A 26031-nucleotide genomic window follows, 5' to 3' on the forward strand; every position below is an offset into this window, starting at 1 on the left:
GAGTAAATGTGGAGCATCATTGATAGGTCCATGATTGATATCCCTTTCCCCTTCATGTTCGTGGAATGATAGATGTCATAATTCCTCCAGATCATCTTTATCCAGGTCTTTGTCCACCTTCCCACAGGATATTGCTTCATGATATATGGACTCGTAGATATGTTGTAATTTCTTATGATCTATGCACCCCTCCATTAGCTAACTCGAGGTGAGAAGAATTCGCTTGACAGCCTGCAACACCTCAGTCAACCTCTTTTTGCAGTCTAAAAATCAAAATCTACTGACAAACTAATCAACCAAACTGTCCCAATCTCCAGTATGTTTCCTTATTTCTTCTTGTACATACCAAGATTTTGGAAAGGTTCTCAGGGTGTGTATAAAACCATGCACCCATAACTCCTTTGGAACTCCTTCCCAATTCCATCTCTCCTTACAATTTTGCAAATGTTGTTGAGGATTAGAGTCCCCCTTGTATTTGACAAAATCTTGAGCGTACTCCCCCACTTGTCTGAATCTTACTTTCATGGCTATTTTGATCTTCTACCATTCTCAGAGGTAGTTACGGTGAAATCCCCACCATATTGGTGGTCTTACTTGTAATGTGACATTTAGTATAGGTACTTTATGTTCTTCAATAACTGTTGCATCAATCTTGTTGATAAATGAATTTACTGAATCTATACCATTAAAGATAGGGAAATCTCATACCTTAGCGCATTTCCAATTGATTTGACATATTGTGGCACAACATCTAGTGTTGATTTCATATCCACCCTGCTACCAATTATCCTCATTTCCATTAGAAGGGGTGGGTCCCTATCACCTTTTGTACCCACTTTGGTTGCGGTCATCTTTGCCATTCCCAGTGAACTTCCTTCCATATTTTCTCCCTCTTTTGGATCTCTTAACACCACTCTTACTTGGTGCAATTCCTTCTGTCGCCTTTCAATTTCCTACATGAACCTTATCCATTTCTACACTATTCATGCTCTCCTTTGTGCTCTTAGATCCATGTCATTTCAAAAGTCATCTACATCCATCATCGTGACATTCTCATAGTTCCCCGCTTAGTAGAATCCTTCCCTTTAGGTCCTTCCCCCATTACTAGGTGTTTACACTATCATTCTTGGGTTATGGAACACCAACAAGCCTTCTTCCACCATTAAAAACTTAATCCACAGGGTAACCTCTTTCTGTAGCTTCCCTTGCAACCCTAATCAGAACACGATTTCAACTTTCAAAAACAAAATGATGACTTTCTGCTGCAAATTCAATAATATACCCTTCCACCGTGGTTTGTACCAAGAAATCTACCACTCTCGTCAGATTTGTATCAAGGCGATATAGCGTAGGGAGATTTTCTTGAGTCTAGGCATGACGAGATGGTTTTTATCAATTGGACTTTCCTTTCACTTGAAATGTTTGCAACCAGTTGTAAAATTCTTCGAGGAAATTGCACCATAATATATTTTACTGATCACTAGCCGACTTCGAATACAAGATTTCTTCTCCAATATTTCGCCGATGGAGTTGAGGTTGCTGAAAAACAAACTGGTCCACTTGCTCATTCCACCAGTTTGGTAGTTCTTTCTTAAAGATCCTCTATACCATATTTCAAACCCCCTTTTCAAATTTCAGGTCTTGACAACGGAACCATTTGTTGGCACATAAATAGCAACAAGTTCGAGACCCTGAGTTTGGGCATAAGGGCCAACAAGGCTCCATTGTATTCTAACATAAAGCCATCATTTTCACCTTACCTAGAATGGGTAAGGAGTCTCACCTGAAGCATGTCGCGACCTTAGTTAGATGGGGGTTGATATCTAGTGTCAGGGAGTATCATATTAGAGAATCGAAAACAGAGAACATTGAATCATTCTATAAGGAAGCCTAATCACAACATGCCATATATACTATAATAGAGAGACTACTTAAAGTATCAACATACATAAAAATCTTAAAGAACCAGAATAACATGCAACTAACACACAATGGTCCCAATAGCATTCTTCATCATTTAACTGAGTGATGAATACCTTACATCAGGCTCAGGGCTTCTTTCTGAACATAAAAATACACAAGTTTATGGACTGATAGATACAAAGTAGTCTCATAGCTCCACAACAAGAATGGTAACAACATCAATAACAAAAACAACCATTTGTGGTTCTCCTTTCTGCCTTTTGACTCATCTCTGCGTGAAAACTTGAATTGCTAGTTCCTTCTCACGATCTTCGCCTTCTCCCTTGCTCATACTTCTTTGCTCTTTTGTTACCTGGTTGTATTTGATCCTTCCCACCATCCCTCTACAACTGCTACTCTTTTGCAATTTCCTTCCTTTTTTCGGGTTGTTATTCCCGCGCGTCTCCAATTTGTTTCTAGTAATGTCAACATTTCAACAAATTCATGTAAGAAATATCATTAACATTTAAAAAAAAAAAATTAAATAGATACAAGAATAGTTCATGCATTGTGGATGGTTCCATATTTAGATGATAATATTTTTTCCCTCTAACCTTAATTATGATGTAACCAAAATCATGGAAGGTGTGTGCACCAAAAAAATAAGATAATGAGGCCATTATCTATTCACCCTAATCTTCATGGTAATGTTGAGGCCATATAGAGTAGTTTGATAGGTTATTTATTTTAGAAAGGGCATGTCCAAAGTATGATTTGGAAGGAACAATGAGGCTTAGTAACTCCATATGCATGTATATAGCTTCCATTCTTAGTTATATATCTATTACCAATCAACTCCAAGGAAACCACAATTGTGGAGGAGAACCTGAGGCACTCCTTCTCAAAGATAATTATAGAGTGGGGCAATAAAGTCATTAAAAATCCTGGGATAGTAGTGAATATGCTTCAAATTCTAAATATTTTGGCAAAAATACATTGATTGCAAGATACATTCTACATCCAACCCAAAGGACATGTTAGGGAATGGGTTGAAAGAACATACTTAACAATCCAATATGTAGAAGAACATAAATAATTTGAAACATCAACCAAATAAATGATTCTTGAATTTACCTATTGCATGGACCAAGTTGTTGGAGATGATATCCACCTCATTGAAGATGGTTTTGTCTTCATATATCCCTAGAACACAAGGATCCAATTCTTGTAGAAATGGGTTATATATCCCTCTCCATATGATATGCTTATTAGGACCATGGAATCTTAAAATACCAACTTGAAACTCTAAGTGGAGTATCACCCCTAGCTAAATCTCTTAAATTATTTTGATGTTATCCCATCATTTCGTTAGTGTTTTAGTGGTAATTGATCTCTCTATAATCTTAGGCTTTCATTGGTAGCTTGCAGTGTCAATCCATTCAGATATCTCAAATCTACTTACTAAGTGTGAGCTATTTTTGTTATCAACAACAACATTCCTCTATGAATGCCAATAAAGAGGGATAATATTGGCATTGATTGTTCCAGGTGTTTGTTTAGAATACTTTGAAAGGCCTTGTTCATGAGAAAGCTATTGAAATATAAACATTGTAAACTTTTACAATATTGAACAATTTCTCCAAAACCTTCAAGTAGAGGTTTCTTAGATCACATGATCTAATTTGTTGGGATCAATAATATACATTAAACAAGTGAGAAGAGATAAATTTAGTTTCTTGCAACAATAACCAAAGTTTCTTTTATCATTTGACAAAAGAAGTTAGTACATAGGTGAGGCTAGGCCAACCCCTTAAAAATAACGATAAGGCCTTACTCTTTTGCAGTTCCTTGAACACAAGGGTCTAATTGAAAAAAAAAATAGTTCCTTTAAAGATTTGTAGGTTGAGGCAATCGCTTCAAGCACTCGAACTTCAAGATAATCCAATATTTGTAATTTTTTACAATAATAAATCCAGTTTGCACACTCCTCATCATAGAATTGGGCAGAGAGGGAAAATTCTTGATTGATTCCAACCTTCTAAATGAACAACTTTGCCTAGTCATTAGTTAGACTCTCCACAACTAGTTGAGGAGGTATATGTGCCTTGAATCAACGATGATATCTCAACATGAGTTATTGACACTTGAACATAGTTTCCATGGATCTCATGGAAAAAATATAGAGAGACTATTTGAATCTTTGGAAACATTTTCTCATAATCTACTTAATCAATAGGTAGTAGGGCTTCAATTTTTTCCATTTACTGGGAAATCTCACCCAAAAAGTCAACCATTGAAGAATCAATCCTATGTTAAATTGCACCTACCTTCTCATTTTTAAGATCTTTGTGAGCTTTCACCTATGACCCTTAAAGTTAGTTCCCTTTAGAACCATGAATGGTGGAATAGAAGGCATTGCAATAGGAGGAAAACTCCATTCCCCTTTACCTTTGTCAAGACATTTAGAGACACCTGTAATCTATACCACTCCTCTGACTCCACATGAAATTTTGTTTTTTTCCACTTCCTTAACAAAACCTCCCTTCAAGGGCATCCTCGTAGGAAGAGCTTGTGGTTGAAATATTATGAAAAAAAATGGGGCACACTATGTCTTTACAGGGTTTTAAGGGATGGGTATTGGAAAATAAATACCTTATCCTTGATAACCCTTAAGACCTTCCCAACACATAAGTGAAACAAAAAATTGATAATTGGACCGAAAGATAGATCTCAACATTCAAGGACAAACTCAAATAGAAAGAATCACACCATGGATTAAGCATTGGAATTAGGTTTTGGTAGAATCAAGGACTTCCTTTCAAGACAATGACCTTGATTTTAGCATTCTCAAATGGAAGGTTTAAAACCCACATTAAAAAGGGGATATTTTAACCTTATCCTTTGCAACCTTTTCCCAAGATGAATTTATTTAATGGACTATCTTGGATATGTTAGGTCTTGGATTTATAGAGTACCCAATCATTGCTTTTGAGGCCAACTCCCTAGATCCAACTAAAATTTAGTCCTATTGAATAGGCAACTTGAAAAATCCTACTAATAGGAGACATTTTCCCTTCCTTTTGATTTATTTACAACAAAATTTAGTGCCTCTCCTTTCTTATCTTCCTCTTCCATTCCCCAACAAAAAATCATTAATCTTATATCATAAACACTCTATATAGGTAAGCATTGGAATCATTTTCCTCAACTCATGGGGTACCTTTACACCTCAACCCATGCAAGTGGACCTAAGTCCATTGCACAAACCATCACACTCTAAGATGGCTCTAATTGTCTCTTCAAAACTAGGGCATAACACACCTTACAATGTGAAATGGTTAAGCCATCTGAAACTCATGCACTTTTTGCCTTCATGGAACATATTCTAGCTAGTGTTAATCAAACACAATGCACTAACACCACTAACACACACCAAAAGTCCAAGATAACCATAAGATGTGGCCCACACCCAAGAACTTAGACTACACCTCCATAAAATGAACCTTCAACTTTGGATGTCCAAAAAAAATACTATTCTAATCCAGTATGGCCTATTTGTTAGATTTGTGTAATTCAATCTTTATCAAATCCTTGCACCTCCTTAACACCCCATGAGAAATATACTCCCATGGGCACCTTCCAAGTTCCAATACCTCCTTCTAAAAAATGACAAAACCACTTATACATGTTGCAACAACCTTGCCAACCTCTTTAGTGGGTTTCGCATATATTTCACATTTCTTCTTCATCTTGCAAAGTGGTAGTGCAAGGATAGGCTATCAACTTCGATCAAAGAATGTTCACTTAGTATCACTGCCAAGTTTCCTTTCTGAAACTTGTCAAATGTATTAAGTTAGCTTCACAACTTCTTATGGTGCATAACTTGCTTTTCGACACCTCTAAGTGAGACCACAACCCCTCAACCCCTCTAACTATTCCATCTCTTCAACCCTTGTTAGAGTCTTCTTGGACATGCACCCATGCCTTGAGTAGAACATAACACAAGCATCCCAAATGTGCATGCTCATTCCATATTTTAATGTCTCGAGGAAACCACATTATCACACTATTTAAAATTAAATGTTTACTTCTTAAGGCAAAGCACCTACTTTGCTTATGTGAGTGACTCGGAGAGGACTCCATTTGATAGAGATTAAAACATAAGGTCTTACAAACCCATTCACACAATAATTTGAAAATATTTAAGCTAGGGTATATACCCTACTCCTTCCAAATTTGTCATATGACTTTTAAGAAACTAACAATTGTTTTTAATTATTAAATTGGCTTACTATATACTCTCTTTTGTTTGCACCCACTTCATATATAAGAACACTTAAATATTTTCAATACAAGCAAAATAAGAGTACATGTTTCCTTCTAAGAGGTCTAACATTCAAATTCCAAAAATAGAGTATGTCCACCTCCATAAACTTGCATAAAAACAATAATCTTAAAATTAATTTATTATTATTATTATGATAAATATGCCAAATATGAAAAAAAAAATGTTTTCAAACACAACAAAAAACTTCCCAAGGGCGTTAGTTTTTGAAATACAACTAACAACATACTATCCAAGAGAAAATAAAATAATGTATAATGTATTTAAGTGAAAATAATATAATGTATTTATAAAATAAAATATTATATTTATAAAATAAAATAATATATTTATAAAATAAAATAATGTAATTATTGTTTTTTTAGGAGGGAAAATTTTAGCATATTTGAAAATCCCTCCTAGCCCCAATCTTTGTTTAAGTTCTAGAACAGGTAGTATATGTTCACTTTTCACAAGGTCGGAGTGAAAACGAGATTTAAGAGAGTTGCAAATTAGGGTTATCGAACCCCACCAACTGATCTTCACTCCATTGATTGCACCAAGGTATGTTTCATTTTCAATTTCATTGCATTTTCAGTGTTCCACACAGAGAGGAGATTCACTGCATTTTTAGTTTTCCACACAGAGAGGAGAGGAGTACACACACCTCAGGTCTCTGGTTCAAAATCCACTATTTTTTTGCTTCACACTTGTATGTTTAGGCTTTAATCCCTATGCTGCATTTTGTTACTGTTTGTAGGGAGGGCATTGGCATTTGATGAGTTTGAGAAACCATTTATCATAATAAAGGAGCAAGAGCAGAAAACCCGAATGATGTCAGTGCAGAGCCTCAACGGTGATGTCACCACTAGTATGTTCCTATTCCATTTATTCATTCTCTATTTTTAGATCGGTGAAAAACCTTAAATTATGAAAATAAGTAAAAATTACTTAAAAATAGTATGATTTATAAGTTGAAATTAGTTAAAAAAAAACTATAGATATTCTGCAAGGAGTGAAATAACCAAATACTCTATGATCTGCTACTCTTTCAGCAAAAACCCTTAAATTATGAAAATAAGTGGAAATTACTTTAAAAACCATATGATTTATATGTCAAAATCACTTGAAAAAGTCTGTAGCCACTCACAACATAAACTAGTTCTCTTCCCGCAGCAATACAAATTCAATCGTTCATCAGCCTTCAAAATTTATTCCCGTTCCTTCTTTAGCTCTAGCCTATTTACTAATATGATCCTGTAAAGGTAAGAGTTGCTTTGATGTGGTTGAAGATCAAATTTATACTTTCATTATCGCTGGTCCAATGTCTCCCGTGTGATGAGACGATTGTGGCCACTGTGTGACTGTGGGTAGTCAACAGAGGATTATGCGATGGCTCATAGCATCTATAATCATCAAAAGGGTTGCAACTATGGATATTAGAGGGCCTGGGTTATTAGGGTCAGATCGGGGCCCACAACAGTGACCAAACACCACCATTCGGAGTTGGAAACACACGCTGGTGCATTGAGAAGCGTAGGGGTTGGACCATCGTTTATATATATGCTCGAGAAGGTTTAAGGGCCTACATGGGGGAATAAGAACTAGGCAGCAAATATGAAATTTTGGGTCCTCATCGAAGGCCATCATTGAATTTATCAAATTCACAAGGAGTAAACCAAATCTACGCTACAAATAAGTTTGTTTATATATATATGCTCGAGAAGGTTGAAGGAGCGATAGTAGGCGCATCACTAAATACGCTCATCTCCCAACACTTTCGTTTCCCCTTCAAAGTGGTAGTAGCAAGATGCAGGCATAGATTAGTGAGCACTGGTGTGGTAGGAAGGGGAGAAAGGTAAGCAAATGATATGGAAGGGGAGGCTAATGTAATGGTCGATGTGATAGAAGGTAAGCAACAAGTGATTGGATGATATAAGTATGGGTAGGTGGGAATAATCAATCTAATTATCATGGTGTGTAGGTTAATTAGACCCGAAGCGGAGATGGGAATAGCGATATGAGATGATTGATTATAAAAATAGGTGAGGGATCCTACCTTCACTGCTATCTGCTTTACCACTGTCTGTAGATCCTATTTGTAGAAGCGAAAGAACAAACTGCAATCCTTCTCTACATATACTACTAATCAATATCTTTTTTGGGCCTTGGCCATGTATTTACACTAAACCATGTCCCTCATGTCTCCCAGGTAACACCATGTTTTTTCCAAATAAAAGAAGTCAAAATACGAACAATATACTGAGGATGGGGAGAATGTGTAAATGGAAGAATGTTAGAATGTGCAGGAGGTCATCTTCGGGAAAGAAAAATTGAAAAATGCTCCATCTTTTGGTTTCACTGAAGGTAATAACCATTTTTCATTTATAGCCTCAGGTTGGGTCCAAGCACAATGTTTGGTTGGCCCCTCTGGATGATGAGCTACTCGATCGAATAACCAATTTGTCAAGCATCGTTTCAGCAAGATCTGATCAACAGATAGAGATGGGCCCCCAGTGTGCTCAATAGATAAGGGGAGGAAGCCAGATGGATCGATGGCTTGGCTGGAAGGCTTTATGTTTTGGATGGGACATTAGACAGAGAGCATAGTTTAGATTCATTTACAAAGGAAAAGGCTTATGTAGTAGTGACAAGAAAAGAGGATTCAATTGACTTAAAAATAGTGGAGGCGGGTGGATCGATCCCAACATCCATTTTTGTTCCATAACCAAGTCGAGATCGAGCCCAAAATAAGTGACAAGGGCAAAGGTGGAGTCACTTAGCCACACTTTTACACCATCATTTGGACAAAACTTCAACCATTTGTACTCAACTTTAACAACTCTTCATGTGGCCCTCCATCATGTTATTAGTCATTGCTGCCAGGTAATCCTGTAATCAAGATACTCTAGATATTAAACCTAATAACGCTCATTGTCATTAGCACGAAGAACATTTTCTCTCCTATGTTAGACCGATGAATAGGAGACTTTTTCTTGGGAATATGAACTAGGCACCATACATGAAATTTCGGGTCCTCATCGAAGGCCATCATTGAATTTATCAAATCCACAAGGAGTAAACCAGATCTACACTACATATTAGTTTGTTTACATATATTCTCTCAAGAAGGTTGAAGGGCATGCATAGGGAATAAAAACTAGGCACTAGACATGAAATTTCAGGTCCTCATCAAAGGCCACCATTGAATTTATCACATCCACAAGGAGTAAACCAAATCTACACTACAGATAAGTTAGTCATTCTAGGAGATCTCGATACGAGATATCATACCAGATGTGCAATTTATTGGCTAGATCCATTAAGAGCGTGCAACACCTATGTAATCATAATCACACCAGACCATTATGGTAGCTTCAAATCAACAATATGTTATCTTAAAAATTATTCAAGCATGTTTCTGATTATGTTAATGGCAATTATAATTTACAATTCTATTTGTTCTATTATTTGTAATTTTTACCTTGTGATGAATGGTATCCCATGCTTGCAAACGAATTTATAAAAGAAATCCCTAAAACAATCTATTCCTATAAAATGATCCATACGCTTAGTGGTTAACCGGATAAAAACCACACAATCTTAGTCAACAAATCTTAAAAAGGAAAAAGGAAAGAGAGAACTAGTGTTGTCATCTTGCACCTCATAGTGACCAGGTACTACAACATGCATTTCATAGTGGTTGGTTACATTACAGTGGTATTAGAGCTAGTGATTATGCGAGCTTGTTGATTAAAAGGATTGAATTTTTCCAAAGTACACTGCATACATCACCTACAAGAGATAGAGAATAAGGGGAGGTGATCATTTCCCTACCAAAAAATATTCAGAAGAAGGGGACAACATGGGAGACATACATGAGCATCAAGGAACAACACTTTGCATATACTCAATGATCTGGATTTGGCAGAATAAAAATTGGATATAATTGAGGAAGGTTTCCTACATGTACACCGTTTCCTCAACAAAAATTTAGGTGTGGTGTGCATTCCCTCTAGTTTTAGATCATCATTTAGGATTTTGATAATCAGTTACATGAGGAGACAAAATATTCCACAACCTGTTCGAAAGAATTTATTGTTCGTATTGCCATCCATAACTTAGACACTAATACAATACCTTAAATTAAAAGCTACAAACACCATAGTCAATAGAGATAGTAGAAATTGGTGCTCTTGTTCACCATCAACTTCATCATCTCCTACATCACCTATGCCATTGCCATAATTATCACCATCACTACCCTTACCACCTTCTACTGGCTCGCTTGTGCTCTCTCTAATTGTTTCTACAAGGCCATTCAACATACTCTTCGCCCAGGGACTATACAGATCTTGGTTTCAAACTTTAACTTCCTGCTTCTTTTCCTATAGGACTGCCTAGAAATGGGCAATTATCATCCCAAAATAAAACAATACAAGATGAATGTGCTAATCATTTCCCAAGGCCTAACCCTGGCCTTACAATATCAACATTAGGACTCAATCGTGGTTAATCTCATCCCAAGTGGATTGGTATAGAAAAGGTTGGAGTGACATACTAGAGAAACTAGGGTTTGCAGAATGGGTATGGACATTTCTACGTCACCAATAAATGATTCCATTGCTATATTGAGCCACTGTTGTCACTAGCTTATCCTCAAGTCGATTCAGATGTTTTATCTCATGGTGTGATATTTAGATTGTGGAGAATTTGACCGCACTAGACATGTATGTATTCTATTTTGTTGCCATATATATGTACATATTCCAATGCATGTCTGGAAATTATGTGACAACTCTTCGAATATAGAGTAATATTATTGCAATCCCCCCTTGCCTTTGCCTTCAGTTTTTGATATCTTTGGTGCTCAAAGCAAATCAGAATAAAGGAGATTGCATAAAGCCATGCCCTTGGGATTGTAAATTGTCATGAATTAATATTTACTGTTCCACACAGTTGATGCTACGACTCCCTTCAACTTGACTATGGAGAATGATCGTTCTCACCTCCTTACACATGTTCCAGAATAAGATAAAGCAAAAATTAAAAAGAAATTTTGTATAATAATGGTGCTAGAGCTAATGTATCTTTACGTAATGCATGCTTGAATTCTCATATCTGTAGATAAACTAGTTCCAGGGAAAATACACAGATTTTTTTGATGCGAGATCATTCCACCAAGACACACTCCACTGCCTAATCTCACTTCTCTAATACCATGTTGAAAAACCTTTTCTGATCTACAGATAATTACTTGTGATATTATTTACCATTAGTTTATCTTATTCAATTTTCATCAAGTAATTATACATCAGAAATTTAACCAATACTATTATAGCTATAGTCGAAGAGATTTTACTTGAAACATAGGAACAAGTATATGGGAACAAAGGAAAATTTCACTATAGCTACTGCAACTAGAGCTTGCACAACTGTGATAACACAGGTACAACTCCTTTTCTTCCTGCTTTTTCCTATTGATTTGGATTTTGTAGCCAAATTTTGGTATTTTGACTTGTACATTTCTTGCTCAAATTTATACATAAACACTATGTTATGTGGTGGTTTATTTTGTTTTGGAAAGACACTGGACACAAATTCTGCTCGAATGTAAACTAATGCATTTGGGAAATCAAAGGGACTTTGGCAAACTCTTATTGAGGGTTCTTGGAAAGAGGCATTCGGTGGATTTGGTGTGTCTTTACTCCTGATATCAAATCCTGCTATATAGGTACTATTAACACCACACTGTCTATTCAGTTTCTGAGTTAAAACTTTCCATTCTGCATTTGTATATCCTTTATCTGTTCTATTTTACATTTTTAGCTCTGATTGATATGTTCTTTGTCTGCTAATTGTTTTTTTTATTTATTTATTTCTTACTTGGTATGGAAAAATGCATAATTGAAACTAAACTGTGAAAAATATATAAATCTAGAAACAACCCTTTAACTACATTTCATCATGATCAAAGCCTATGGCTTTGCTAAAATATGCCTGCAACTTTAACAACAAAAAAGCTAGAGACTCATTGTAGGTTGAACATGGATTTAAGAATTATATAGCATCAAATCAACACCTCTGAGTAAATGCAGATGCAACTTAACAAAATACTAACATTTTGTTGTACATTAAGTCAATTTCTTTTCAATCTTGGGGTTTGAAACAATTTATTTTCCCATTGAGATGAATTTTCTTAAAACCATGCAGTAAATTTTGTCTTATCTATGGCAAAGATTTATACTTTGTTTGACTTAACTCTGTGTCTTCCCACACTAGTCACTCTTTTAAGGATTCAATTTATCACTGTGGTAATATTTTTTTGATCAGTTGGTTCATATCCTTTGTTATATTTTCTACCTTGTTTAACTCTGACAGTCTTCTCCACAGTACCAGGGTGCACTTAATTGGCAGGTACAATAGTAGTAAGGGTGTAACTTTTGCAAGTCCATACAACAATAATAATGGCAACAATTTGTCATGGTTCCTGTGCACATTATAGTATAAGGGAGGTGTTGTTATGTAAGAGAGTAGATGGTATATTTCCAGTTTTTCTACCCTCAATTAATTTCATTTTTCATGTTGTTTAAGATTAAGCAATTCCATTTTTTCTTCAGTTTAGTTTAGTTTGTAGTTCAGATTCAGTTCAGTTCAGTTTTGCATGCATGATCTAATATTTGGAGGGCACAAAACCCTAGATAATCAGAGTGCTTTTTCATGATAAGGTTCCAGTCTAGGTAGGGGGCACAATTCTCAAGGAAGGGGATGCATGCTTCTGTTTGTCTTCTAGTTGAGATGCACTTACCTGGCACACTTATCCATGTAGCAAGGGTACACTAGATGATTAAACTTGGGCTAGCATTTGACTGAGTCACCTTCAGTGCTTCATGCATGTGACCATATACTTTGTATCTTTTCTCATCTTCCTATTCTATAAAGGAGATGTAGTGAACACTTCCATGTTGGTTAGAAAGCTTTTGGTTTTGAGGTATTGCATTGTATTTTCTTTTCTCTACATTCAATAGAAGATAGATGTGATTGAGAGTTCAAATTTGTGTACATGCTCTTATTATTTTTCTGCAGTGTGTTTTTGTAGATTCTAGTATACCCATCAAGGGCTTTAAATTACCTAGGATCTTAGGAATATTCTTTTAGTGCAAAATTTACTTACTATTGTCTGGATTACATGGTATCAGAGCAATTTCACTAAAATTAATAAGAAGCTGTGCATGGATAGGATTGCAACTTGTTAGACAGAGTTGTTGAAGGGTTTCAAGGGTGGGATGCCCGAGTTTCAGCAAGTGAAGCAGATTTTGACTGGTTAAAGGTTCTGACCCATAGGGTGTGATGTCCCAGTTGCTCCAAGGATTGGAGTATTATTTTTCATGTTTGCAAAAGGTGGAATCCACCTATAAGAGGTTGCAAGTTTGATTCTTAGTGCTTGATATGTTTTCATGTTTTTTTAAAGAGTTGTAATCACAAGTAGTTAGGGTATTTAGGATTGTCACATGTTGGAGGGCACTTCCAACTCTATTATAGTTCAAGATGCAACATCTCTTGGAAGAGGTTGAATTGTGGTACGTTGTGGAGAAGGAGATTTTACTTTCAACAGATACCAAGGAGTTGGCTGAGCATGATTAGAAACTGGTCAAATTGGAATGAATAGTTTTGGATTTGGTGAAGAATCATCTAACCCCTTTCATTGTAGAGAAAAATATTGATAAGGAAATGCATATTACCTTGATTACATTGTATTGGAGCAAGAACATGTCTAAGAGAATTCTCTTATTGAATAAATTGTCCATTACTTGCATGAGCAACACTACTACAATAGTTATCTATCTAATAAATATCAAGAGTTGAGAGATCAACGAGCTACACTTGATGACAAGGGAGAAGAGAATGGACTAATTTGGATGAGTTTGAATGGATTTGGTCCATCTTGGCACCATTTTGTATAGGATGTATGTGCTTGTGAGAAGCTACCCTCAATCAAAAGTTTGTGGGATGCATTTATCAAGGAGGAAATGATATTGGAGATGCTTTCAGCTAGTGATGAGGATGTACCAGAGTTAGCCCTCATTGGGAGGGTGAGGAAAGGAGGAAATAGAATAAGATTTGTGAAGGGTTAGAAGAAGAAGGAAGATTCAAGCTCTTTTAACTAGCAGAAGAATAATTTGAGCCATATCAAGTGCAAAAAGCATGACCAATATGCTTCTCAGTATCTTGAGAAGTAGGGGAAGGGTAAGCAACAATATCAGTAAAATATTTTGCAAGAAGTAGAAGCTTAGAGTATGGATTGCCACTATGCTTCTTAGTGTTCTAAGAAGAAAGGGAAGGATAAGCAACAACATCAATAAAAATAGTTTCTAGGAATTCCAGAAGCTTCAGGCTCATAAAATTTCATTGACAAGTGTGGTACAAACTTTGCCATGGTGTCATGCCTTTCCACCAACATTGTTTCAAGTGTTTGTGGTATGTTGAGAAGTGGAGCCTCAATTGTCCAGATGAGTATACCTCACCACTTCTAGTACATGTTATTTGCCTTTAGGACAAAGTAAATAGAGCACTCCACATGAGGTACATGATGCTATCTGCCTTTAGGAAAATGTAAATAGAGCACTGCACACTAGAGCCATGTATATTTAAATTTTACAACACTTCACACACAATTAACCTGCATGATTTGGACATTACCTCTTAAATGATCCTTAATAACCTGCAAGCTATTTCTCATAATAATATATTTGGATGTGAGTAGAATTCATCTTACATATACATTTAGTGAAGGAAACAATATTACTAAGATTCATGAAGGCCAACTATATGGTTGAAGATATATTTTTTGGCCTTGATGACTACTAGTAATATTGATTTTGTATTGGAGTTTCTAAAATACATAAGAATTATATATGGTGTATTGGTATTTTAAAAATACATAGGTTGTCACAAGTAATCCTAATAATCAACTTCCCTAATGACTAGGAGGCCTTAGAACTCCACTTGTGGTTTTTGCACTAAATGTGGGTATCATTTATTGGTAAAAGTGGGATCTCAGGGAGACTTGTGTGGAAGTTGTTTGTAAAGAGAAACCAAATTTAGAATTAAAAATTTGGCACAAGTGCACTCTAACAAAACTAAACAAGTTTCTCTTTATGCTTTCAGGGTAGCCCAGGACACCCATATAGATTGGTAATTACTGATTGTACATTCTAGTCTCATTGGCATATTTTTTTGTCATTTGTTGGACATCAATAAAATTACCTTTCTCTTCTTACTGCAAATTAAAAATGTTAAACAATTGTAGTTTGATATGAATGCTCTAAAGGAAGGTCTCCATGTTGTGGAACCTATTATGCTTTTCTCTTAAATAAGATAAATGACCACCAATGAATTCCTTCTCCAGAACTTAGTTCTCCTACAATTGCAGTCCTTCCTTTGAGAGAGTATATGTTGTCCTATTAATTTCATTGAACACATGAGAGGTTCTGATCATCTGGAATTTCCTAGAGAGCTCTTTCATCTCAGTAGCTAAGGGAGATAAGGAAGTATCTTGAATCTAACCTTGTGCATTCATCCAATTAACATCCAGTTATGAGTGCCCAAAGACCTATAGATGACCAATATCCTTGTCAAGGGAAGATGTTAATAAGGAAAATAGATCCTTCAACTTTGCCAAGTTATTTTTATCTTTGTCTTTTTCCTTAGTTTGGAAATAGTGAGTGTCACAACAATAAAGCACAAACACATGACTACAAATCTGATGAGAGTCTTGGCAAGAAATTCTACATGTAGTAATTTTTTTGTTTGTGTTTCAGTTGTATTGATTTTAAGTTATCAAACTGTAGTGTTATCAAAGGACAATAGATACATGTGTTGATGATAATTATCACAATTGTAAGATATTCAACAATAAAAGTTTAAAACCATTTTTATGTGGACTGTGCTCATTTAGTCTCATTTGTGTTATTGTTTTCCATCAGATAGAGTCATATTGGTCTTGCTGCTACAATTTACCTATGCCAGAATCTTAACAAAGATGAATTATTTAAACTTTCATGCTCACATATAGCTAAAGTTAATAACCGATCAACTTGTGAGTAGTAGGATGGTATAATGAATCAATTCTCTCTCAAGGAGGCCACAAAGTTATGTTAATGACAAGGTTATCATGTTTCAGTCAGCGAGAAAGTTCAATATGCCAAAGGTTTAGATATGAGCCTTCCAAATAATAATAACCAAGTCTGCATAGTTACTGCAACTTTCACCAACAAGAATATACTATAATTTCACTACAACAATGACCTTCAAGGAGGCCAAGAGATTGTGTAAAATGACCATCGAGTGCCAAGTGTTGACTAATCGAACCTTCCTGTGCTCAGATTATCGATAACCTTGTTTTAGGGATACCTCCAACATAACCATAATATTTCTCTTGAGATCAATATGATCCTTCTTTAACTTTTCTCTTACGCAATCCCTTGACCTTATTCCTGCAGAAAGTTAGATGATTCGATCCTTCAAGCAAGGCATCATAGTGACTTGACCCTATCGCAAAAAAATTCTATCTTCAAAGCGAAATATCCTTCCAAAACCAGAGGCACTGATAGAGAGAATAGGTGTTGAATAGTTGATACTAATCAATGATCATGGTGATCATGCTCAGAATTTTATGGAGGAATTTTATATACGGGACCCTTTTGAAATATGTTTTGGTCTAGGATTTGGTACTCTTGATCGATGTCCAGGACTATAAATTCTTAGGAAAGAATCTCAACTTCAAAAGTAATGATAGAATGAATGAAAGCCTATACCTTTTATCTAAAGTATTCAATATATCTTAGATAGATATCTCCTGCACTTGATCAATCCTCTAGAGATGAGGATAGTATTTCAAACAAAGATCTATAGGGGATTGACCTTACCTCCAAGGATCATAAAAGATATCTTTCCATAAGCTTACGATGATGATACAATCTTAAGCTTGATGAATAGATTTTTATAAAGTACAAGAACATACCTTGTTGTCTTCCAAATTTTGCCCATGATAATTGAATATCTTTAGGATTGGTGCCCATGTTTACTGATTAGGGCTTAAAGAAGGGCTTGAGAAATAACCCAGATTTGAACTTTGACTTGATTTACCACAGAGAGATGGAGGTATCAATGAAATTATTTAGTGATTGCAATCTCTTTAAGCTTGGGCTTGTCCTCACCTGAGGTCCGATACCATGTTAATTTTCAGTTAACATGTTCTTTGCTTAGGTTAGATACTTCATTCAACCATATGCCCATTAATCCATTTACCAATCACATTAGACATTATATAACAGTAACTGATGAAATAACATAAATGATAGATGAAAAAGACAAGCCAAGACAAAAAGACACGAGAATATGGCTCAAGCCGGGGAAAAACCCCAAGATGGGGAAAACCCTTGATCAAATCTTCTTATTATTATCATCAAATGTTTTGTAGAGAAAGAGGGAGAGTAAAATGATATAAAATAACTTTCCAATATGAAGATTAGGCATCACTTCTCTTAGATGCATTCAATCCTGTAATCTGGGTAGTTTGTTCATAGAGGACAAATCATATTGTTGTACAAGATTGGTCTGGTTAGGGAAACAAAAGTCCACTGCTTTCTAAGTTGACTCATCCAAAAATCCTCCTTTCTACTGCGACCTTCCTTATTTCACATGATGCTCCCTTTCGCTAGATCAAGGAGTTGGTTTATGAACACATTAAGGTCACTATTGATATTATCTTTGTGGTTCTGGATTAGGGCTTCTGAAGCATGCTGCTCCAACCCTTGAATTATGTAAACAATGTGACCTTTTTCTTCTTACAAGGGCTCTATTATTTGTAGTAGTCCTAGCCTGTTTTTAAGTTTCCATGTCATCCTCAACAAGCACCTGAATACTATCATATAAGGTCAATGACTTTCTATTGTATTTCAACTTCTTGGGCAAGTGATTCAAGGCCTGCGGTCAAGCTGTGAGAATATATTCTAGATGCAGCCAAACTACAGGAAGAAGTCCCATATGAAACAAGCCACAACCCATATATAATATTTTCCTTAACCATAGCGAAGCACTGCTTCCAAACTCAGACCTGTTATGACAAACCCCTAACCAAAATAGTCCCAACAATAACCAGAATTTATCCTCCTTAATCTTCACTACCACAAAGATATATTTTTCTTTTGATTGATGTGTCCCAAATGAGAGAGAATGCTCCTCTATATATACAATTCAGTGGAGTTGAGGGGACATGAATTTTGATCTTCTTAAGCCGACATATAGTTGAGGCTGACCTAAATAATTTACATGAGAGAAACATAAATTCAAAATTCCACTTCTACTTATCCAAATTTGACGATCTTTAGATCGATTTTGGTCCTCTCGAAAAGAGGAATTCAATGCCACAATTATATTCCCCAAAGGAGCTGTTAAAAGTTGAAGTTGGCCTTAGTTTCTATTTTTAACAAAAATAACCATCAATAATTTTTTTCTAGCATTTTGGGTTGAATTCACAATAGTATGCTAAAAAGTGTCATTTCAATGTTTGGAAATTAGGATATATAAATGTGAGATATATAATCTACATCTTTGGGTTATCTCCTTTTCAAATCTGAGTTTTTTAGGCTACATGTTAATTGTTTGAACTTTTAACTTTGAAGAAATTCCTGAATGGACTTCGTAAATACTCGAATGAATGGACTTCGTAAGGTAGTGGTACCATAAATTGTGTTATTTCAAAGATTTGACTTCCATATTTTCACAAAATACAATGTCCTCAATAAATACTTATATGTATAGATACTTATGTTTAGGATTATATGTGTTGGAGCGGTTCCTTTATGTTTTACTATAATCTTGATGTTGACAAGCTTTAGCTGACTTTTTTCATCAATTGCTCATAGAATATGCAAAAGGAAATGATTGTAAAAATGTGGCAAACATTACAATTCTCCTGATTTCTTTTTCTATTGTTCATGACAAGATAATGATGTTGTAGGAATAAGTTATCCTACAGTCTGTTTCAATTTGTGGATCTTTTTTTCCTCCCATTTTTTACAAGGATGTAGATTTCATTTTCATGTTGATGGTTTTTGCATGTATCTTATCTAGCCCCAAATGCTGGTAATGGAGCGGATCTTGAGAAGTAGTTACAGACACATACTCTATCAAAGGTTAATGTTACAATACCACTTCCACCTGGTATCAGAAAAAATTTAATGGTCTGTGACATAAAGAAGAGTTATTTAACGACAGGGTTGAAAGGGAAACCTCATGTCTTAATTGTAAGTCATTTATTCACATTTAGCGATAAGTCATCTATTTTATTTTGAGCTTTATCACATGAAATATTCCGCTAATCTAATATGCATGGCCTGTATTTTTCATTCGATGTTAGTTACTTGACATGGTTGACATAACATTCAATTTTAGGCCACTTTTATTTTAAGTCAGAGATTTTATAAATTAAAAGGATGTTCATATTTTGATTGGTTTACTTGGAGCTTGATTTAAAAAAGTTTTGTAAATTCCACGTGGATGCTATTTTTTCAGGGTGAGCTCTTTGCACTAGTAAGGTCAGATGATTCCTAGAACATAGGTATACAACAAGTGCATATTTGGCCTTTGTTGGGTATCTGTTATTCTTTATATCATTGATGGATGGCTATTGATTGATGTAAAACAGAGGATGGGAAGGTCCTACCAATTCTCTTGACAAAATAAAATCAAATGGAGGGGTAGAATTGTGTTTAAAGGGTGAGCCAGAAATCAACACTTGAAAGATAGAACTTGAGAATAATAAGCTATCTGATCTGGATATAGAGACACAACAGGCCATGGAAAAAAATGATGGTATTGATGAGTCTTCCCTGCAAATAAGTTCTAACTATTAGACTATTGCCCAAATTTCAATTGTCTACAATGACAATAGTGACTCTAGCTTTATTTGTATGAAAGCAACTTTAGCCATTGTCCTATTCATTTCCTATGAATGGTTTTGATTTTCAAACTCCAACTAGTTTGTTGTTAAACTAATTAAAGCTTTGATGACAAACATATAGTTTTCAAATCTCTTTTCTAAATCTATTTTCTTGAGAAAATTTGTCTTTTTACTTTAGGTACTGTAGATTGCTACCGTGTGACATATGCTATGATATAATTGCCTGGATAAATAGACAGAAGTGTTGTACAACATAGTCTTTTTTAAATCTAAAGAAACAAAATTTCCAAATACAAAGTTTATTAATTAAGAACATCTTTTAGACTTCTTAGCTAAGTTATGATTATATTTCAGTAGGGGATTTTGTGTACGCTGATATTGTGTTGTCTCTTTGGTTTCTGTCAGGTAACAATGGTTAATAAGGAATGTGTTCTTGAGCAGCAAACACACATCTTATTCTACTATCGACATGGATCTCCATGGTTTTCAGGCATGGCAACAAAAATGTAGATGTCAGTGGGATCTCCAAAGTCTGTGTTGGATGAATTTAATACTAGTGATGATTTTGATTCCTTGTCAGATAAAGAATGTCACAAGTCAAATTCAAATAAACAGAAGCAACTCAAGAATGAAGGTGAAGCTATTACTTTCTGTCCAAGTCAATTTCTTTTATTTCTTCCATATGCTATCCACTTATGACATTTCCTTTGCAATATTTGGTGCATTTTCTAGTTATAGGTCATTTATAGATTATAAATGTCTTCAAAGTTTCACTTCTAATTGAGTATTCAACTAAACATATTGATTCTCTTATACATAATTATTTTTCCCTCCACCCACTTTTCATAACTTCCATAACCATTAGGTAGGGACTTGTAGCTTCGATGTTGCTTTGCTTGTTTAGTAAAATATTGTCGAGACTTTAATTTATTGAAAGTTGTAGAATTTACAATTTATGAAGTTTCAAGGTCTAATTTTTAAAAGTCTAATTCTTTAAAGGGTTCTAGCTCAATGGAAGAGCACCTTCTTTACAAGAAGGAGGTTGGTGGTTCGATTCCATTGTGCCCTGACATCCATATGGAATGGTGACGATCAATTTTTGGTGACAGAGGCTCTTTTGACCATCACCAATGAGATTTGGTGACATTTTTTGACCCTCACCAAAATATGAAATGGTGATGGTCAATGAATGCCACCATATATACGCATCAATAGTGATGAACCCTCAAAGGTCCATAACCATAAATTGTTTTGTTATTATATGAAATGGTGACGACCATTATCCGTCATTATAGTCATTATTCGTGATGGACCTTGAATGTCACCACAACACCTATACTTCTGGCAATGCGACTTTTGGTGACGGTCAATGAATGTCACCATATATATGCACCAATAGTGACAGCCATGAAAGATCCATCACAATAAATTGTTTTTGTTCATATGAAATGGTGATGGACACTATCCGTCATTATAATTAATATTCATGACAAACCTTGAATGTCATCATAACACCTATACTTTTGGTGATGCCACCTTTGGTGACATTTAGTTTTTGGGGACGGAGGCTATGGTTCATCACCATTTCTCATATGAAATAGTGACGGTCGCTATCCGTCATTATAAATCATTATTGGTGATGGACTTTGAATCTATACTTTTGGTGACATTTAGTTTTTGGTGATGGAGGCTATGGTTCATCACCATTGCTCATATGAAATGGTGACGGTCACTATCCATCATTATAAATCATTATTGGTGACGGACTTTGAATGTCACTACAACCCCTATACTTTTGGTGACGCAACCTTTGTGACATTCAGTTTTTAGGTGACGAAGGCTCTTTTGACCATCACCAATGAGCTTATGGTGACATTTTTCCGCCCCTCACCAATGTCCTTTTTCTTGTAGTGCATGATTGCTAGAGTATAATAGAGGTATACATAGGTAAATTACATGTTGAGATTACTACTATCACATGATGTTTGGAGTAAGTGTAGGGCTAGTGTAAAGGGGTTTTTATTTTATGTAATAAAATGTATGCTATTTTCCCTAGTTTTTGCTATCAAATAAAGTCTCGTGTGATACCAGATATTTAGACCAATTATATTAAACCCCTGTTTGGTGTCAGTATTGTATCATGCTGTTGAAACCACTATATGCTTGGCAGTGAAATCAGAGATTATCATTAGTTTTGATGAATAGGACATAATTATATGTTTAATTTGTTGCTTGGTAAAGTATACCTAAGGTTATTGGTATGGTGATAATGATGTTGTGTTGAATCTAATTAGTTAGGGAAAAAGGCTAAGTTTATCTATTCTTGTTGTAGGACTAATAATTATTAGATCTTGTTTCCATGTGTTGATAGTTCATATAAGGTCAAGATTTGGTCTTAACCTGAGGTGTGACTGAGTATACTGTAGTAGAACAAATCCCTTATGATGTTTTTAAGAAGTACTCTTGTCTTAGCTATCTATGAGGTTTACTACTTGTCGTCGAAGCATATCAGGGGTACTATTGTCTGTATCATGGTAGTGTTTGTTGTGGTAGTTGAAGCTATTGAATACCAGAATTGATTGACAACTAATATGTTGTTAAGGTGATAGTTCCTAGAACAAAAAAATTGTAATAAGTTTTCTTGTTGATCTAGATGAATAACAATGAATATATGTTCCTCAGATGTCACTGATGATAGGGCTGGTCATTGTGACTTGGTGATAGGGATGATGACATGATGAATGCTCTTTTATTGTATTGAGGCTATTTTGTTAAGAATATTGTATTGTAATGTTGATTAATTATGATTGTTGAACAATGAAGAAGTTTTTATTGATTTTTGAAGTTATAGGGAGTGGATCCAGATTGAAATTGGTTGAAAGTGAACTCCACATTAATTAATGGGGTTATTGCCTCCCACTGGCTAAGTCTAGAAAAATTATTGAAGGGAGTGGGTTCTTCCTACTAATGGGTTCCACTGAAACAAAGTAGGTAGTGGGTGCTTCCTACTAGTGGGTATCAATGAATTAGTGAAAGGGAGTGGGTGCTTCCTGTTAGTGGTTCCCAACAAAATAGTGTAAAGGAGTTTGGTGCTTCCTACTGGTCGGTGTTGGTAAACATATGTAAATAATATTTAAAAGAGAAGAATAAGAATTTCAATTTTCTCCTTTATGGGTTTCCACCTTAAAAAAATGTATCGTATGTGTTGCTCATTTGATTTTCATTATGTTTCTTAATGTATTGATTTCATGCATGGTGATTTTATCAATAATGTTATAAAAGTAGGTATTAAAATTTAATTGTTAATCACATTAGGTTTATACTTATTCAACCCCCTATCAGTATAAAGAATATTTCTACTATTGATATCAGAGCGGTGTGTTTGAGACATTTTAATCATTGGAAGGAAGATCTAGTGCAAATGGCTAGTAAGGAGGATATATTTTCAAGAAAACCCCATTTGTTTAATGGAAAAAATTTTACATTCTAGAAAATAAAAATAAGATCATACCTACGGTCTCTTGGAGTAGACGTATAGGAAATTGTTGAAAAGGGGTATCAAAACCCTAGAACCATTCCAACAAATGATGTATGGAAGAACAAGTATGAAAGTAATTTTAAGGCAATGAATTCCATTATGGGAGGACTTGTTGAATCATAATTCATAAAAGTAATGTAGTATGAAACCAACAAAGAGATGTGGGACAAGCTAGTGAATACCTATGAAGGGGACATAAAGGTAAAGAATGAAAAACTAAAAACATTCTAGATAAAATATGAGAATCTAAATATGTATGAAGATGGAAGGGTTTCCAAATTTTTTATTAGAGCAGATGAAGGAGTAAACACTTATGAAAGGCCTTGGTGAAAAGTTCAAGGATTCTACAACTGTTCAAAGGTACTAAGATCACTAATTCCCAGGTTTAATGCCAAAGTTTTAGCAATTGAAGAGATGTAGGATTTAAACCAACTATCCATGGGAAGCTTACAAAGAATTCTAATAGCTTACAAAATCTGGACACAAGGAGCCCAATATGAAATTAGAAAATATTCTTTCAAGGTTACAAACAAAGGAAAACAAAAGCAAGAGCACGAGAGCTCCAACCACATTTCAGATCATGAGGAGGAAAACTTCATTAGAAAGTTACAAAAGGGGACCAAAATGTACAAAGGTAAGCTGCATTTATGTTTTTTAATTTTGGAAGAACATGGAACTTTGTTGCTAAATGTCCATAACACAGATAGCGTTGATAAGGAAGAGAAAGGAAATAATTTCTCTAGGAAAAGTTCCCAGAAGAATTTATCTAAGAAGAAAAGTTTTTATTCTCACAAAGATAGTGTTTATTCATTAGATAATGAAATAGATTATGAATTTGACTCTAACCTTGATAACGATATCTCATGGTTCTTGAAGATCAACTACCTAGTATAGATAATAGTGAATAAGAATATTGTGAGACAATTGTTTATGAGAAAGATGAATTATTGAATGCATTAAAATAAATATGTATGTTCAAGAATATCAACAAAAACAAGAAAGATGAGATTCAATAATAAAAGGAGAGAGAAACTAATATTGATGAATAAATGACCCTTTTGAAGAAGAAGCTAAACGAGTGGAGGAGATGATAATGAAACATATTCAAGAGAACGAGAAGTATTTGAGAAATTTGAGTTAGAAGTTGTAACCCTAAGAAAATATCTTGAGAAAACTAAGTAACAACTAAATATGAATCTATTGTCTGTAAAGGATTTGAAACACTAGAGAAAATTACCAATAATCAATGATCTCCATCAATTAAGACAAGTCTAAGATAGAATGTAACATAGAATCAGGATAACAGAGACACAAATCCCAAGGCTTCAACAAATGCAGGTTTGAAAAGCAATGTTAATGCTCTAAAGGGAATCAGTGGTTAGCACAACAAAGGAAACAATATTCATCAAAAGAAAAATGAGTCAAGCCACACAAATCATAAATAAGACAGGAGGAAACCAAGATCAGAAATGCATTCTTCCTATAGCCAACGGCAAATGTTTAAAGGAGATTCTACATTCCTAGGCACTCACATTTATTCTATAATTATTGTTTTCCCTATCATAACTTTGGTCACAAGGTTGTTCAATATTTATCATACAAAACTATCAAAACTAGAGAAGCAAGGATCAAGTCTAAATTGAATAAATCAACAAATTCTAAGAAGTCCTTCCATAATGCATTTTCTCCTCTTATGGATGAAATTGGGTGTTCTATCTACAATAATTTTGGACATGAGGAATGTGAATGTAGAAGCATATTGGTATATTCCTATTAACATGAAAGAAAGAGAGATCCTCCAATATTTTGGAAAAAGGAAGACTTCATCTTCAAAAAATGTGGATTGGTTTTATATGCTAGAAATCAAGAAAACTAGTGGGATGTTGATAATAGATATTCGAAACACATGAAAGGTGATAGAAATAAATGTATTTGTTTTAACGAAGTCAAGAGAAGAAGTGTTACTTTTGGTAATAATGCTCCAACAAGCATAAACGGTAAAGGACTATTGTTTTAAGAGGAAAACCAAGGAACAAAACATATTATTTGTAAATGGCCTAAATCATAATTTGCTGAGTTTCAACTAGATGTGTGACCAAGCACATGAGGTAATCTTCAAATCATGAGAGTGTGTGGTCAAAGAGATGGACATAGAGGAATCCATAATCAAAGTAACTAGAACTATAGATAATGTATATGTGCTAGAAGGTGACAGTCAAAAGTGTTATTTAGAAAAAAATGAAGAAAGTTGGATGTGGTACAAGAGGCCAGGAATCTCAATTTCAATCAATTGGTTAAAAT

The sequence above is a fragment of the Pinus tabuliformis genome, chromosome 9 (genome assembly GCF_031772625.1).
Source record: "Pinus tabuliformis cultivar Carrire ecotype Pingquan chromosome 9, CPIR1, whole genome shotgun sequence".
NCBI lineage: Eukaryota > Viridiplantae > Streptophyta > Pinopsida > Pinales > Pinaceae > Pinus > Pinus tabuliformis.